We start from the raw sequence: 19,780 nt of genomic DNA on the forward strand, positions 1-19,780 counted from the left end.
TGATAAATGATCAGATGGTCATGTGCAGGTAGAGATACTGGTGTGCAAAAGAGTAAATAAATAAATAAAAACAGTATGGGGATGAGGTAGGTATATTGGGTGGGCTATTTACCGATGGACTATGTACAGCTGCAGCGATCGGTTAGCTGCTCAGATAGCAGATGTTTAAAGTTGGTGAGGGAGATAAGTCTCTCGATTTTTGCAATTCGTTCCAGTCACAGGCAGCAGAGAACTGGAAGAAAAGGTGGCCAAATGAGGTGTTGGCTTTAGGGATGATCAGTGAGATACACCTGCTGGAGCGCGTGCTACGGGTGGGTGTTGCCATCGTGACCAGTGAACTGAGTTAAGGCGGAGCTTTACCTAGCATGGACTTGTAGATGACCTGGAGCCAGTGGGTCTGGCGACGAATATGTAGCGAGGACCAGCCGACTAGAGCAGACAGGTCGCAGTGGTGGGTGGTATAAGGTGCTTTAGTAACAAAACGGATGGCACTGTGATAAACTGCATACAGTTTGCTGAGTAGAGTATTGGAAGCTATTTTGTAGATGACATCGCCGAAGTCGAGGATCGGTAGGATAGCCAGTTTTACTAGGGTAAGTTTGGCAGCGTGAGTGAAGGGGGCTTTGTTGCGGATATAGATAGCCGACTCTAGATTTCATTTTAGATTGGAGATGTTTGATATGAGTCTGGAAGGAGAGTTTACAGTCTAACCAGACACCTAGGTACTTATAGATGTCCACATATTCTAGGTCGGAACCATCCAGGGTGGTGATGGTAGTCAGGCGTGCGGGTGCAGGCAGCGAACGGTTGAAAAGCATGCATTTGGTTTTACTTGTGTTTAAGAGCTGTTGGAGGCCACGGAAGGAGTGTTGTATTGCATTGAAGCTCATTTGGAGTTTAGATAGCACAGTGTCCAAGGAAGGGCCAGAAGTATACAGAATGGTGTCGTATATCTAGGAGACATAAGAAAGTTCAGGAAATATCTTAGTTTTTTTGGACACATATTTAACCCCTTATTTTTATTGGCACAAAACTACCTCCATACTTCCATTTGTTTGTATGGGTTATCTTCAAACGAGTCCTGTGACAATTGTGGGAGTCATAGAGCAAAACGGAGAACACCGTCATTTGTGAGATTCCCCTTTCCATAGAGTGGCCATTAGTTTGTAGACCAAACCTTTCAGATACTACAGATGTTTTTGTGAGAACATCAATTTTCGGAGTGTCTCATGGTCTAACAAACACAGCTGTAGCTCCACCACCTTCCACCGCAGATGCGGAAGGTCGACATAGGCGGATGTGGTGGATTGAGAGGCAGCCCATGCAAAAATATATCTAGCTTAAAGTGACAGATTGATGGAGAAATTATATTACTTAGACTGACGCACGTGTGCATCAATAGACTCTTAAGGATCTTAAATATTTTGACGTCTTTGTTGCATTCCCTGGCCATCAAGGAGGACCTTTACAGAATTACAGGAATCCTACAGTAGGCTGCGGTCAGTTTACTGTCAGATGACTACTTTGTTCATCTCAAATTTATAAACCTAGGTAAAATGATGCAATAAAATAAATTGCCTCATTCATCCCACAGATTTTCCAAGCGTCATTGGTGACATAGATGGGACCCATATCTCCATTCAAAGACCCTCTGCACCAAATGAAGGAGTACGTGAATAGAAAATATTTTTTTCACAGCATAAAACACACACATACATTAACCTACACTTTCAAGAAACTTATTTTCAGAAACAGTCATTCAACTCAATGATATCCCTTGCTTCTTTTGTCAGATGATCTGTGACTCCCATGGGGTTACTACTAAACATGGGACACGGCGTTGCCTGTGTTGTCATGAAAAGCACTGAATTCAATGAATAATAATGTATCCTACTTAGGCTATGGAATGGGCCTACCATTTCAATTGTGACAGGCTACTACAACTTAAATATTAGGCTATAGCCTTGACACATCACCAGCGTTGCAATAAAAGTGCTCTATAAAGTGAACACATTATTACTAATCACCCATGTGTGTAAGCTAGGCCTATTAGATATTGGAATTGTGCCATTTCACTTACACATTTACCAGTGGTGTAGTGGTGCCTGGAGAAGTGGGTACTGCATACTCTAATTTGGCAAAAAAAATCCCCCCAAAACTTGCCATTGTCTCAATAGGTTTTCACTCTCAAAGTCACACTTTCTAAATTAAACAACTACCAAATTAGATGTTCTAAGTCCACAGCAATGGTTAAACCACATCAGGAGACCACTTTTGAGGTCTGGGAAAAATCTAATAAATGTTCTGTAGTTTTTGTAGCGCACATGAGATGGAGTACAAAACAAATGGCCACTGGATTGATGCAAAAAATCATGATTCCAGGTAGGCATTTAAAAATATATTTTTTTATTACATGTTCGCAATTATTCCTGAACAATGACATAATATACAAATGAACAGTCATTCATCTTACACTAAATGGTATTTTCTTGCCCACCCACTTTAAACCCCACCCCTCACCCAATTTCCCACCTTCCCTCTCCCTGACAACCCCACCCATCTGTTCCCTATGGAAGAGAAAAGAGCAGGCAAAACGTAACAAGTCATGAACATCAATAATAACAAGAAATCAAGCAAAAACAATAATTATAATAAAAGCAAACAAAATATATATACACTTATTCAAATGTTGGTATTAAATAGATTGTTGAAGTACAGTGGTACATTTCAATTAATTTATTTCATTATCTTTTTCTAAGTGGTTCCATCCGACACACATCATCATCTTATTTCCCACCTTCAGAGTTATTTTAGAAGGATTGGACCCCTTTTTTAAATTTGTCAAAATGACATACCCAAATCTAACTGCCTGTAGCTCAGGACCTGAAGCAAGGATATGTGCATGTGAAATTAATGTAGGCGAATATAAGCCATGAATCAACCTAGGTCTATGTCATGTATGATGAGGGAGAAGTGGGACTCTGTCGTTTAACAATTTTATGAAAAACATCCAAAATGACCACGGTTGGGGGGTGTTCCCTTCCCAGCTGTGGACCCCTTGCACCCTCCTAAAGGCATTCAAAACCGTTTCCAAAAATTAGCTCCTGGTAACCCGTTCCAATCACCAGGCGCACGGCTGTCCATTTGCAATATGTTTCAATGGTCATTTACCATCATGAATTTGACATGCTCAAAAATACTGCAGAAATGCAAAATTGACTGTCCGATGAACTCGGGATGGCCGGGCAGTGATAGTGGTTCTTCTCCATCGCTCGTTGTGTTGATTTCATCATGTCCATTTGGTGATGGTTTTTCACTGTTGAATCTTATTGCAAATGTACTGTCCATTTGCAATATGTTTCAATTTACCATCATGAATTTGACATGCTCAAAAATACTGCAGAATTGCGAAATTGGCCGGGCAGTGATAGTGCTTCCTCCCCATCACTCGATGGTGACTTGAGAGAGAAGTGGGACTTTGTCGATTTTTTGAAAAACTTGTTCATTCAATGAATGAAATTACCTTCATAAAAGAGATGTTGCACTTTTTTGATGCCTCTATCATACCAAGGCTTAACCCAAGGCTTGTCAGAACTAGAAACACAAGCATTTCGCTACACTCGCAATAACATCTGCTAACCATGTGTATATGACCAATACAATTTGATTAAATATCTAAGGCAGAGATGGGTTCTTCCAGATAGGATAAGGGAAGGTCCCATTTCAAGAATTTATGGGCTGCATGCCATATCTCAGGATTATTTGTAATAACTTTTCCTTTTTTGCCCCAAAGTAAATGATATATTGTAGCTCTTAGGGGAATACACGGTGGCCTTCCATCTTTACACAGGCCTCCGGTGATTGCACCATACATTGTCTAATTGCTCTTCACTGGGCGGCGCAGTAGTACACTTTGGATGGGCTATACCCAAACCTCCTGCTTTATATAGTAGGTTAATTTGAACCCTAGGGTACTGTCTTTCCAAATAAAATGTATAAATAATTAGGCTTTGGATCTTCGAAAATAAATGTTTCAGTACCGTAATGGGCAGAGTCTGGAAAAGATAGTTAAGTCTGGGTAGAATGTTTCTTTTAATTATATTCACTCTTCAAAAAAGGAAGTTGGCAATCAATTCCATCTTGTAATATCGCTTTCAATTTTAGATATGATAGGGAGATAATTGATTGTATATGCATCATCACATTTACAAGTGATCAACACCCCAAGATACTTAATGTGCTCAGGAGACCATTTCCATGGGAAAGTACATTCTACTGATTCAGCATTGAATTTAGACATTGTCATTGTCAGTTTTAAGCCAATTCACTTTGCATCCTGAAATAGAGTTAAATACATTGAGCATCCTGAGGAGTGAGGTTAAAATAAAGATTCTGACAAATACAGAAGAACATCAGCATAATGAGATCACCTGTGACTAAGCCCTGACCTGAATTACAGTAACTTCGGTTGAAAGGCGGATGGCCGATGCGAATGGCTTCGTAACAAGGGCAAATAGATACAGGGATAAAGGGCAACCCTGTCTTGTTCATCGTAATAAGATAAAAAGACTAGAGCTACACCCATTAGTGTTAACCAGGACTTTAGGAGAGTTATACAGTGTCTTGACCCATGAACAGAACATAAATTAAAATATCTGTAGAATCAGTATAAGATATTCCCATTCTACTCTATTGAAATCCTTTTCGGCATCAAGAGATACTGCTATTTTGGGAGAGGTATGATCCTCAGAGAGGTAGATAATGTTCAATAATCTGTGCAAATTGTCTGAAGATGAACGGCCCTGGATAAATCCAGTTTAAATTACATAAATTAGCTTTTGAATTATTTGTCCCAGACGACACACTAATATCTTTGTGATAAATTTAAAGTCAACGTTTAATAAAGACAAAGCGATACGAACCACATTGCAAAGGATCCTTATCTTTCTTTTAAAATAATGTGATAATTGCAGTGTTCAGACTCTCTGGAATGATGCCTTTTAAAAGAGCTGTGGTGATCATTGCTTTGAGAGTAGCTTTTCTGAAAATCTGTCATAGAATTTCACTGGGAATCCATTCAAGCCTGGCGATTTTCTTCTTTGTAGACATTTAACTGCCTGAAGAACTTCATCAGTTGTTGTGACTTTCCCAAATGATTTTGTTATTCACAAAACGATTTGTCTCCTCCTTAGAACCTTTCTTTCTGATTGGTACAACTTATAACATAGGCTACTTTGTAGCTAATTAACTTTCCATTGTTTTTTGGGAAATCCTACAAGAAGATAGTTAGGTCTATCATTAGCATCTATCATCTATCATTTTTCCTGTTAATTAATTGTTTGAAACCTGGATGTTCTACTTCATATTATGAGGCATGTCTTAGGGCTTGGCGATATGGCAGAAGAACATATCTAAAAATGTTCAAACTTCTGGGCGATTCACGATCGGTATAAATACATACACGTTTTTGTTTTCTCTAAATAAGATTTGTTGACCGATTAAAAGTTCAGATACAGTGCATTTCAAACATTCCAAAATTATCAAAATAATTCAGGGCTTGTCAAGCAATGCAGTACATAACCCAAAGTATGTGGACACCTGCTCGTCAAACAGCTCATTCCAAAATCATGGGCATTAATATGGAGTTGTTCCCCCTTTTGCTGCCACTCTTCTGAGAAGGCTTTCCATTAGAAGGAAATATTGCTGCAGGGACTTGCTTCAATTCAGCCACAAGAGCATTAGTGAGGTCAGGCACTGATGTTGGGCGATTAGGCCTGGCTCGCAGTTGGCGTTCCAATTCATCCCAAAGGTGTTCGACGGGGTTGAGGTCAGGGCCCTGTGCAGGCCGGTCAAAATCTTCCAGACCGATCGACACACCATTTCTATATGGACCTCACTTTGTGCACAGGGGCATTGTCATGCTGAAACAGGAAAGGGTTTGTCTATGGATATTGCATGGCTGTGTGCTTGATTTTATATATCTGCCAGCAATGGGTGTGGCTGAAATAGCCGAATCCACTCATTTGAAGGGGTGTCCACATACATTTGTATATATAGGCTAATAATAAGCCTTCCACAACAAAGACTGACTAATAATTTAATTGTTTATCAAAACAGTTTAACCTTATTTTTTGCAATAATCACTAATCTGGCTTTCAAGTCTGTCTATGAAAATTCCCATTTTTGTAAAAAATGTTTTACCAGAACCATGCATAATACACATTCACTAATAATGACTAACTTGTAGCAGAAAAGTAAGGCAGGTCTCATCAACAATCTCTCAAGCCCACGTGCTAGTGAATAGCCAGCTAACCTTTATATTTCAAGTTTAGCCAACATGGATCTATTTGCTAGCTAAGAAGGTAGAACAGTAGCTTTGTCTGTCCATCTCCAACTGTTTGAATAACATGTTATCCTGACCACTTTGTTCACATGTTTAAAATCAAGTGGCCTACTTTATTACTCAGAATAGGAATGAGTAGCTAGTTCTTTATATAATTTAGTTTTATGGCTTATTGAACATTTATAAAACAGACTAGACAGCTAGTATAATATTCTGTAAAAAAAATGCAGCTTGTTGCCTGCCTTTCTACTTGTGGGATGACTCCCATTATTAGGGCAGAGATGACTTTTTCGCCATTATATAGATCTCTGGTGTAAATGGGAAGGTGCACACATGAGAAAAAGCGGACAAATCCTAAAAAAATTAAAACATGATTCTTGAAATTAATGTAGGAAACTATAGCACATTAAATCTGGTAAAAGATAATACAAACAAAAAAACATGCGTTTTCTATTTATTTTTTTGTTCTATCAGCTTTGAAATGCAAGATAAAGGCCATACATTAACATAGGAGTCTAGGTGTAATTTAGATGTTGTCCACAAGATGGCAGCAGTTTGTACACAAAGTTTCAGACTGATCTAGTGAAGACTTACTTCACTACACAATATTTTGTAGCAAGTCTGCCAGGAGTTTGCCCAAATATGAAGCCAGAGACAGCAGTGGGGTCAAGCTGTTGAACCCAGTTCCTACATTTGCATTAAAAAAATGATTTTATCAAACAAAACTATGCTACACTTGATCTCTGGGACCCTCAGGATGACAAATCAGAGCAAGATTACTGAATGTATCAAACCAGTTGCTGTGATAAGCATTTTGTTGTTGTGCACTATCCTCAAAAAATAGCATGGCATTTTTTTTGCTCTAACAGCTACTGCAAATAGATTAACAAGAATTTAAGCTTTCTACCCGTATAAGACATGTCTATGTCCCGGAAATTGGCTGTTGTTTACAACATCATTCTAGTCACATAAGGAGCAACAACTGTCCCAGTTTAGGGACACCAATCCCGTAGAGGTTTAAACGTGCTTCAAAGTCACCTATAGCCAAAATCCCCCATAGAAATGTTGAGGGAATTATTTTATGAAGACTGCCTCAAATGCTCTCTCCTGTTCTTTAAATCAACTTTCTTTCATTGTGTAGCAGCCAAAGGCATAATCTTAGTCATATTAGCAACCCATGATAGTTGTTGCATCTTTAGAGCTCTAAATCCAAACTGATATTTCCATCTCTGCCCAAGGCACCTCTCGCATGTGTGGTGCACATTTTAGGGCAGTGTTTTCCTGCAAATTGGATTTGGGAACATTAGCGCGTACCGCTGTGTGCACATTTTGCCCTGCTGCATTGTGTGCAGCTGAACTCTGTAAACACTTGGTTTGTTATTTTAACTAAAACATAACTAAATATAAATTTGTTTTTGCATGGATTCCGCAACACGGTTAGCTTTTAACAGCTAGGACCACTATTTCTTGTACCGCTTAACTGACAGGTTAAAGTCTGCTTGAAAGAGCCGCTAACCTAGCTAAACTGATAACTAATCTGGGACTAAGTTTTCCAATGGAGCCCTCTTTGTCTGGAGAGGTAAATTAACGGTTACAGTGCTGTATCTACTGTTTTGGGGACAAACTGGATCACTCAGAGTTCAAATGCGGAAATTGTTTGCTTTGCGAAGATGATAGGTTTGAGGTGGCTTTTGTGACCACGCAGGTAGTCATAATTAGAGCGACCTCAGTGTCTGGCATCATTTGTGATGGTGATACTGAGGACCCTCTTCCAGACCCTGAAGGAATACCAGACACACCAATTGATAGTAAGTCAAGTTTTATTTTCACAACCATATTCAGACATGGACACATCTAAATATTTGAAAAAAAATGAATATAAAAAAAACAACAAAACATGAAATGTTTAGATGTGGGTGATGGGTGGTGCCAGAGCTATGGGTGGTGGGAAACACTCCCTGTCAGGCATGGGCTCATCGGGTCAGGGTGGATCATTCAGTGCAATGTCGTTTTTGATTGCAACGTTGTGGAGCACACTGCAAGCCTTGACAATGTAGCAAACCTAAAAAGGAATTTGCACATTGTATTACATTCACGTAATGGCATTTGAAGGAATGTCATTTCAGAGGCAGACCTTGCGGACTTTGCATTGCAGTGTGCCTCCTGTCCCAGATAAGCACAGCCAACACCCTTTCAGCAGGTCTATGGTGCACTCCACTGTTCTTGTGCGTCCCTGCGCTTGGTGGTACCTTGCCTCGTTGGTTTGAGGGGTTTGTGAGGGGAGTCAGCCATGTTTTTCATGGCTAGCCCCGGTCTCCTGCAGTTATGAACACAACATTTAAATATTGTTTCCCAGAAGAGGTCTAACATGGCAAATAAAACCTTGCAAAATATACACAAGTCACTTACCAATAAGCCATCCATCCTCAACAGCTCCTTCCTGGAGGTTAAGGCTGACTGAAAAGTTCAGCACAATGAATGAATCATGTGTCCCACCTGGCCATTTAGTCACTACATTCAACAAAGCCAAATGTGACTCACAGATGACCTGCACATTGAAAGATTGGAAACCTTTTCTGTTGACAAAGTTGAAGTAATTCAATGACTGTAACGATTTTCGTTGGTGGACGGAGAGGAGGACCAAAGTGCAGCACGTATCCATAATACTTTTAAGAATGAATACACAATCAAAAACACCAAACCGATAAACCAACAGTTCTGACAGGTGCAACAAACACTAACCAGAAAATAATCACCCACAACTCAAAATGGGAAAACAGGCTACCTAAGTATGGCTCTCATCTGCCCCTGATTGAGAACCATGCCAGGCCAAACACATAGAAAAAGAAAACTTAGACCTACAACATAGAATACCCACCCACATCACACCCTGACCAAAATAAAAATAGAAACATACAAAGCAATCTACGGTCAGGGCGTGACAATGAGGGTGTTTTTATTGCAATGTGGGTGCAGTCAACTGCTCCAATGACATTGGGAAATCCAGCTATGGAAATCCCTTTTCACTCTGACCTGCTGCACAGCAGTGTACGGAAACTGTATGTATTGTGGGGTCAATGAAATAACGCCACAAAGGACTGCAGGCAATATTCGGCTCATGGTTGGTTGTGAAATGCCAGACCGATTCGCAATCTCCCGTTGGAATGTTCCAGTGGTCAAATATCCCAGGGTGGAGAGGACTTGGGTATGCACTGGGATGGTATTGGTGCGTTTCGTCTCCCTTTCTAATATTGGAGAGAGTTGGTTGCAGAGCTACAATAAAATATGCCTTGGAAAACGACATCTACTAATAAGCCAAGCGTCACTCTCAGCAATAAAATCTGCACGCTCATTGAAAACACGCTTCCTGCATAATGCAGCTTGTGCCAGATCCTCCAGCAATGCAAGATTTGCCATTTTGGACAAGTCACAATGCCTCAGTGTTGCCTTTTATATTATTTAACTGGTTTAACTAAATTGCCTCCAACCTTATTCAATTAGGCTTAAATGGTTTCATGTTCATGAATTAGATAGCAAGAATAAGTACAAATGGATAAATCCCACAATTTGCTTAGAAATGATTGCACACATGGTTTACGAAAATTTCTGTTCGTATGAAACTGTCACGTATACTCCCTCTCTGGCCATTAGGTCACCAGACTGCTGATATTACGCACACCTGTCTCCATCGGCACACGTGCCAGCGCTTATTGACACTCACCTGGACTTCATCACCTCCTTGATTACCCACCCTATTTATGTCACTCCCTTTGGTTCTTTCCCCAGGCGTTATTCTATGTATTTCATGTCGGTGCGCTGTTTGTGCGTCTTGTTTTGGTCATCCTCTTAAATGTATTCCCTCCCTAAACTTGCTTCCCAACTCTCAGGGTACACCGTTACAGCAACATTGAGAAATGTGGACCCTGGATTCTTTCACAGCATTATAGGGCTGCATTGAGACAATTACTTATTAATGACCCAGGCCCAGCTCAGCTAATCCCTACCATTGTGTCGCTGAGTCATAATGCTTTAACAAATGTACATTATACCTGGGGCATTGGTAGACACAATGTAAGTAACCTAATTTATGTCCCTCTAACTGCCCTGATTGCCTCTGCGGATTCTACAGCTGTTGTATGCAGCAATCACGTGTCTATGAACTAGATTTATGCTGTTAGCACTGAGGTGCCGTGCCCTGGTAGGAAGTCCACTGTGTGCAGCTCACACTGCACTAACATAAATAACATGAGAATATCTACTTCTGCTAAGCTTCCCAGTAAAGAAAATAAAACAAGTAAGTATCCCAGAAAAGGGCTCAAAATAGCCCACTTTAAAAGTATGTCACTTAAGAAATAAGGTTTGTGAAATTATGAACTTGCTAGTAACAGATGACATTCATATCCAAGATGGCGTAGCAGTAAGTCGTCCTGTCGTGTCGTGTCCCTGTATATTTTGTTTATATTTTGTTTATTTTTCGTTTTTTACATATTTTTCGTTTTTTACATAGCTATCCCTTTAAAAACATTTTGCTAAACCTAAGCTTCCAAATACGCTGGATCTTCACAACTAGCTATCTAGCTAAACTGCAACCCTGGATGATTACCCCTGGCTAGCGTTTCCACCCACTTAGCTTGAAGCTAGCCCGGCCTGCGCTACCACCGTAGCATACTCCTGAGCTACAATACCCGGGCCCACGACCGGTCTATCGATGTCACCGCATGAAGAGGAATAAACAGACTCACCCCATCGCGACGTCCCCCAAAGGCTAACTCTCTAGCCCTCGCTATCTCCCTGCTTGTTACTTCGGCCTGCTAACTGCTAGCTTGTCCAGCTCCGGTCCGCTAACTGCTACCTTGTCTAGCCCGGGCCTACAAACTGTTAGCTTGTTAGCACAGGCCTGCTAACCGCCTGAATCGCCGCGTCCCAAACGCCCACCGGACCCATATTTACTTTCTATCTCTTTTGACTTTTAATTTGTTTATACCTTCCGGAAACCTGCCTCACCCAATGTGATACGGAATCGCTATTATTTTTTATTTATTTTTAGAACACACTCAAGAACCTCCAGAAGCTAACCAGCTAACTAGCTACAAGCTATTTAGTCATTGTTCGTTTTTTTAACCTGGATAACACTCGCCAGTCCAGCTTCCCTTCCCCATCCACCGCTGCCCCCTGGACACTGATCTCTTGGCTACATAGCTGATGCACGCTGGACTGTCCATAAATCACGGTACTCCATTCTGCTTGTTTGTTTTATCTGTTGGCCCCGTTGCCTAGTCTACGCCATTTTACCTGCTGTTGTTGTGCTAGCTGATTAGCTGTTGTCTCACCTACTGTTTTAGCTAGCTTTCCCAATTCAACACCTGTGATTACTGTATGCCTCGCTGTATGTCTCTCTCAAATGTCAATATGCCTTGTATACTGTTGTTTAGGTTAGTTATCATTGTTTTAGTTCACAATGGAGCCCCTAGTTCCACTCTTCATACCCCTGATAACTCCTTTGTCCCACCTCCCACACATGCGGTGACCTCACCCATTACTACCAGCATGTCCAGAGATACAACCTCTCTCATCATCACCCAGTGCCTGGGCTTACCTCCGCTGTACCCGCACCCCACCATACCCCTGTCTGCGCATTATGCCCTGAATATATTCTACCATGCCCAGAAACCTGCTCCTCTTATTCTCTGTCCCCAACGCTCTAGGCGACCAGTTTTGATAGCCTTTAGCCGCACCCTCATACTACTCCTTCTCTGTTCCGCGGGTGATGTGGAGGTAAACCCAGGCCCTGCATGTCCCCAGGCACCCTCATTTGTTGACTTCTGTGTTCGAAAAAGCCTTGGTTTCATGCATGTCAACATCAGAAGCCTCCTCCCTAAGTTTGTCTTACTCACTGCTTTAGCACACTCTGCTAACCCTGATGTCCTTGCTGTGTCTGAATCCTGGCTCAGGAAGGCCACCAAAAATTCAGAGATTTCCATACCCAACTATAACATCTTCCGTCAAGATAGAACTGCCAAAGGGGGAGGAGTTGCAGTTTACTGCAGAGATGGCCTGCAAAGTAATGTCATACTTTCCAGGTCCATACCCAAACAGTTCGAACTACTAATTTTGAAAATTACTCTCTCCAGAAATAAGTCTCTCACGGTTGCCGCCTGCTACCGACCCCCCTCAGCTCCCAGCTGTGCCCTGGACACCATTTGTGAATTGATCGCCCCCCATCTAGCTTCAGAGTTTGTTCTGTTAGGTGACCTAAACTGGGATATGCTTAACACCCCGCCAGTCCTACAATCTAAGCTAGATGCCCTCAATCTCACACAAATCATCAAGGAACCCACCAGGTACAACCCTAACTCTGTAAACAAGGGCACCCTCATAGACGTCATCCTGACCAACTGGCCCTCCAAATACACCTCCGCTGTCTTCAACCAGGATCTCAGCGATCACTGCCTCATTGCCTGTATCCGCTACGGAGCCGCAGTCAAACGACCACCCCTCATCACTGTCAAACGCTCCCTAAAACACTTCTGTGAGCAGGCCTTTCTAATCGACCTGGCCCGGGTATCCTGGAAGGACATTGACCTCATCCCGTCAGTTGAGGATGCCTGGTCATTCTTTAAAAGTAACTTCCTCACCATTTTAGATAAGCATGCTCCGTTCAAAAAATGCAGAACTAAGAACAGATACAGCCCTTGGTTCACCCCAGACCTGACGGCCCTCGACCAGCACAAAAACATCCTGTGGCGGACTGCAATAGCATCGAATAGTCCCCGTGATATGCAACTGTTCAGGGAAGTCCGGAACCAATACACGCAGTCAGTCAGGAAAGCTAAGGCCAGCTTCTTCAGGCAGAAGTTTGCATCCTGTAGCTCCAACTCCAAAAAGTTCTGGGACACTGTGAAGTCCATGGAGAACAAGAGCACCTCCTCCCAGCTGCCCACTGCACTGAGGCTAGGTAACACGGTCACCACTGATAAATCCATGATTATCGAAAACTTCAATAAGCATTTCTCAACGGCTGGCCATGCCTTCCGCCTGGCTACTTCAACCTCGGCCAACAGCTCCGCCCCCCCCGCAGCTCCTCGCCCAAGCCTCTCCAGGTTCTCCTTTACCCAAATCCAGATAGCAGATGTTCTGAAAGAGCTGCAAAACCTGGACCCGTACAAATCAGCTGGGCTTGACAATCTGGACCCTCTATTTCTGAAACTATCTGCCACCATTGTCGCAACCCCTATTACCAGCCTGTTCAACCTCTCTTTCATCTCGTCTGAGATCCCCAAGGATTGGAAAGCTGCCGCAGTCATCCCCCTCTTCAAAGGGGGAGACACCCTGGACCCAAACTGTTACAGACCTATATCCATCCTGCCCTGCCTATCTAAGGTCTTCGAAAGCCAAGTCAACAAACAGGTCACTGACCATCTCGAATCCCACCGTACCTTCTCCGCTGTGCAATCTGGTTTCCGAGCCGGTCATGGGTGCACCTCAGCCACACTCAAGGTACTAAACGACATCATAACCGCCATCGATAAAAGACAGTACTGTGCAGCCGTCTTCATCGACCTCGCCAAGGCTTTCGACTCTGTCAATCACCATATTCTTATCGGCAGACTCAGTAGCCTCGGTTTTTCGGATGACTGCCTTGCCTGGTTCACCAATTACTTTGCAGACAGAGTTCAGTGTGTCAAATCGGAGGGCATGCTGTCCGGTCCTCTGGCAGTCTCTATGGGGGTGCCACAGGGTTCAATTCTCGGGCCGACTCTTTTCTCTGTGTATATCAATGATGTTGCTCTTGCTGCGGGCGATTCCCTGATCCACCTCTACGCAGACGACACCATTCTATATACTTTCGGCCCGTCTTTGGACACTGTGCTATCTAACCTCCAAACAAGCTTCAATGCCATACAACACTCCTTCCGTGGCCTCCAACTGCTCTTAAACGCTAGTAAAACCAAATGCATGCTTTTCAACCGGTCGCTGCCTGCACCTGCATGCCCGACTAGCATCACCACCCTGGATGGTTCCGACCTAGAATATGTGGACGTCTATAAGTACCTAGGTGTCTGGCTAGACTGCAAACTCTCCTTCCAGACTCATATCAAACATCTCCAATCGAAAATCAAATCAAGAGTCGGCTTTCTATTCCGCAACAAAGCCTCCTTCACTCAAGCCGCCAAGCTTACCCTAGTAAAACTGACTATCCTACCGATCCTCGACTTCGGCGATGTCATCTACAAAATGGCTTCCAACACTCTACTCAGCAAACTGGATGCAGTCTATCACAGTGCCATCCGTTTTGTCACTAAAGCACCTTATACTACCCACCACTGCGACTTGTATGCTCTAGTCGGCTGGCCCTCGCTACATATTCGTCGCCAGACCCACTGGCTCCAGGTCATCTACAAGTCTATGCTAGGTAAAGCTCCGCCTTATCTCAGCTCACTGGTCACGATGGCAACACCCATCCGTAGCACGCGCTCCAGCAGGTGTATCTCACTGATCATCCCTAAAGCCAACACCTCATTTGGCCGCCTTTCGTTCCAGTACTCTGCTGCCTGTGACTGGAACGAATTGCAAAAATCGCTGAAGTTGGAGACTTTCATCTCCCTCACCAACTTCAAACATCAGCTATCTGAGCAGCTAACCGATCGCTGCAGCTGTACATAGTCTATTGGTAAATAGCCCACCCTTTTCACCTACCTCATCCCCGTACTGTTTTTATTTATTTACTTTTCTGCTCTTCTGCACACCAATATCTCTACCTGTACATGACCATCTGATCTTTTATCACTCCAGTGTTAATCTGCAAAATTGTAATTATTTGCCTACCTCCTCATGCCTTTTGCACACATTGTATATAGACCCCCCCTTCGTTTTCTACTGTGTTATTGACTTGTTAATTGTTTACTCCATGTGTAACTCTTTGTTGTATGCTCACACTGCTATGCTTTATCTTGGCCAGGTCGCAGTTGCAAATGAGAACTTGTTCTCAACTAGCCTACCTGGTTAAATAAAGGTGAAATGAAAAAAAAAAAAAATATTCTGACACTCTGAAACTCACGTAGACAATGAATTTGATACAGTGGTAGCAATACAAGGTTATAACATCTACAGAAATGCCATTGTTGGAGGTGTGGCTGTTTATATTCAGAACCACATTCCTGTAAGGATTAGAGAGGATCTCATGTTATATATTGTTGAAGTAATATGGCTACAGGTTCATCTGCCTCACCTAAAGCCCATTCTGGTGGGAAGCTGCTATAGACCACCAAGTGCTAACAGTCAATATCTGGATAACGTGTGAAATGCTTGATAATGTATGTGCTATCAGAGGTATATTTTCTGGATTTTCTTAAATATTGAATGGCTTTCATTAAGCTACCCACTCAAGACAAAGCTTCAAACTGTAACCAGTGCCTACAGCCTGGTTCAGGTTCAGTCAACCTATCATGGTAGTTACAAACTGCACATGTATCACTGCTCAGGAGAAGAACCAGATGCAGACAGTTTCGAAGTAACAAAAGTTTATTACAAAAACGGGGGCAGGCAAACGACAGGTCAAGAGCAGGCAGAGGACAGTAATCCAGAACAGACTCCAAAAGGTACAGAACGGTAGGCAGGCTCAGGGTCAGGGCAGGCAGGTGTCAGAAAATCCAAGGAGGTGTTGCAAGGTACAGAACAACAGCAGGCTCAGGCTCAGGGCAGGGAGAATGGTCAAAACCGGGAAAACTAGGAGAACGAGGAAACCACTGGTAGGCTTGACAAGACGAACTGGCAACAGACCAACAGAGAAAACAGGTATGAATACACTGGGGATAATGCGGAAGATGGGCGACACCTGAATGGGGTGGAGACAAGCACAAAGATAGGTGAAACAGATCAGGGTGTAACAGCAATAAAATAATCATCATGTATTGATCACGGCTTTACTAATGCTGCATAAATGTGCGTGAAAGCAGTTTCCAGATCCATTGGATGTAGTGATCACAATATAGTAGCCATATATAGGAAAACCAAAGTTCTAAAGGTGGAAAATTGCAATTGGCTCAGAACAGAGCAGCACGGCTGCCATATTAATAATATGCATGTCAATCTCTCCTAGCTCAAAGTAGAGGAGAGACTGACATCATCACTACTTGTATTTGTGAGAGTTATTGACATGTTGAAAGCACCAAGCTGTCTATTTAAACGACTTGCACACAGCTCAGACATCAATGAATACCCCACAAGACATGCCACCAGAGGTCTCTTCACGGTCCCCAAGTCCAGAACAGACTATAGGAGGCACATAGTATTACATAGAGCCATGACTACATGGAACTCTATTCCAAATCAGGTAACTGATGCAAGCAGTAGAATCAGATTTTAAAAAACAGATACAAATTCCCCTTGTGGAACAGCGGGGACTGTGAAGTAACACAAACATAGGCACAGCCACATGCATATACACACATGATAACATACGCACTATACACACGTACACATGGATTTTGTGTTGTAGAGATGTGGTAGCGGAGCATTCAGCCCAGCAGCTAAATAGGCAGCGGAGTGGGGACTCAGCTAACTAAAGAAGAATCCTGCACATGTGCAGAAATATCCATATTTTTAGCCTGGGCCAATAGGGATACAGAAATGCCGTAGCCATAAGAATCACAAAGAAATAAGACATCACCAAAGAGATAAGTAGACCTATCCAGCTTGCTGTCATTCAATATAGGAGCCACTGGATGGCAGACTTAGCACACAATCTAACCGAGATCAGCACCATGGAGAGCAGCATCATAGCCATTAAAGCTCATCATCAACTTTCACACCTCCATGGACTGTCCAGGTAACCACTGTAAGGTGAAGAGTGTATGGCACCATGGCCAGATATATCACCTGATAAGTTAGTGGTGGATGTTATTCTTACAGTACAGCATGTTTACTGTAAAAAAAACAAAAAGGGATATTGAGACATCTGGAAAACTTACATTTTTTTTACAGTTTATCATAAAATGTGGTATATCTGTAAGGCACTGCATTTTTATCTAAACTGCTATGGTGTTGACTTTGAAAGGGCTGTTGCCTGTTTCACCGTTTATGTCTGTAAACTACAGTGAGACGACAAGCCTTTGGCATAGTTAGAGCATGTGGAGGTTTTAGTGCGGCAACTACTAAAAGAGAAGAGTTAGACCTTATCTGACATAGCACGCTCCATCCCCACTAGTAACAGGCCTCTGAACCAGCTGAGATTTAGGGTGTGTCCTGAGATGGATGTAAATATAATATTCAATTCCTGTCTTGCACTCATAGAAATAAGGGTACAGTATTGTTCCCTGGGGTACAAAAAGATCAAAATACACATGACATACCTTCAGAGGTACACAATGATCTCACATGGTACTGTGTGGAAAAAGAGTATAAAGGTAGATTTTTGTATCCCATATTATGAATTTAAAAAGGTACAATCATCACAATCTCACTCTCAAAAAAAGTGTACAATGTCAAGGTACATTTGTTTCCTAGAGTACAAATGTATTTTGTGTAGGCCATAATTATTATCATCATATTTCCCAGCATGCTTTACTGCATGTAGATTTTATTGAAAAAAAAAATGTATATCTGTGCTTTTGCATTGATTAATCTTATGCGACAAAGACAAATAACGTACATTTTTCTAAACTTATCTAATCAGTTGACAGTCAATAAAAACTGTTGGATATTTCCAAACTCTGGCTGGATTCCAATAGGAATTTCAAATCACCTTGCAAGCCAGTATAATATGACTTCCAGGTAGAGTTACAAAATTCTGGTAACTTTTCCAGGATTTCCATAAGAGTCCTGGAAATGGGAGGGAATAAGTAGGACATGCTTCAACCAAGATTTGGAGAAAATCTTGGAATTTTAGGTAAATTACCAGAATTTTGCAAGCCTACTTGCAGGCATGATGTGGCCTGTAAACCATGACTTCCAGGCCACTGTATTAGTGTAAAACTAGGCCTCAAAATAAGTCCTCATGATTATATGTAATTTAGCATCATAAAGCGTATAATTGTAATGATAATATATGCCTAGGAACTCACTTGGTGAAGGCCACAGGGCTGAAAATGAATGAATTCAACAACCATGTCTCTCACTAGCAAATACAGTCATGGGTGGTAACTACAGTTTTATCAAAAAGGCAAGGCACACTGGGAAATTATATTGGATTCGTGGCATAGTGGAGCCGTGGGTTTCAGATAGTTATTTTTGACCACCCTTGAGTGAACGTGTTGTACGAGTTTAAGTTGTCTGTGGAAGAGGTACAATTTTCCCACTTACAAGGAACAAATGGCTTTGTCACTGTGGTGGTATTATACAAAGACAAAAGGCATGCTTGTGTACCTGTGAAGAAAGGTACTGTCTGAGGTATGAACGGGGTTACTGTATGTACCTATAAAAGTACAAAGGAGGACCTTACAGGGTACCACCCCAGTGACAAGTGGTTGTACCCATTTAGGAACAAATCTAACCCTTATTTCCGAGAGTGTAATGGATAAGTCGGTCAACCAGTCACATAGGGACTTTCCAGCATGCCACTTAGCACAACCAGGCCACAGGGATGCAATTATCAAAGTTTGTTGTCACAACTTGGGATATGATTTTCTGCAGATATCCACAGATATGGCAGTAGCCCTTTCCTGCAGTCAAATGACCTAGTGGCCTCATGGGTGGAATGTTATTCATATTTTTTATAATTAATACACTTTTTTTTTTAACTGCAGAAAATCCAGTGTTTGTTTCTATGTCAAACATTTTTGTTATATTTCAGTCTTCTGTGATGTATATAAAGTGAAACTCAATATATAAACATTTCAGCTCTATCTAAAAAGCTACAGCCCATAAGCATGTGTGTGAGGTGTATACTTTTGTTTAGAAGTAGATTTGTTTAACATTACCAAGAAACACACTGTGGGACCCTGATTTATGGTGTAATTTTTTTTTTTTTAGCAATGCTGGTGGGGATCTGCCACAGCATTGTTGTGAAAAGAGGTTCAGATAAACATCTGCAGTGATTACTGTGTGTACCCATGGGTACTTCAATTTCATTTCTAAATTGCTCATACAAAATTCCAAACTATGTAATTAGCTAGCCGATACCGTCATGTAAAGCTCATCTTTTGTTGTAAAACGGCAACCAACTGGAATTGTCAGACACCTTTGGCCATGAAAGTGCTTAATGAAAAAGCTTTAATCCCAAAACCAGGTCCCTCGAGATAGGCAGCTGACAGGGACATTTTGATGGGTCTGGGTCTAAAAGCACAGTGGTGGTATCTGCAAAGTGCAACTAGGCCTTTGCATTCCCACAAGACCTTGCGCCTTGCCCCAAACAGGGGGGGGGGGGGGGGGAACACATTCAGCTCTCTCACGACTGTCTCTCATGACTCTCTCTCAGCTTCCATTACATTGTGACTGAAT

The sequence above is a fragment of the Oncorhynchus kisutch genome, linkage group LG3 (genome assembly GCF_002021735.2).
Source record: "Oncorhynchus kisutch isolate 150728-3 linkage group LG3, Okis_V2, whole genome shotgun sequence".
NCBI classification, from domain to species: Eukaryota; Metazoa; Chordata; class Actinopteri; order Salmoniformes; family Salmonidae; genus Oncorhynchus; species Oncorhynchus kisutch.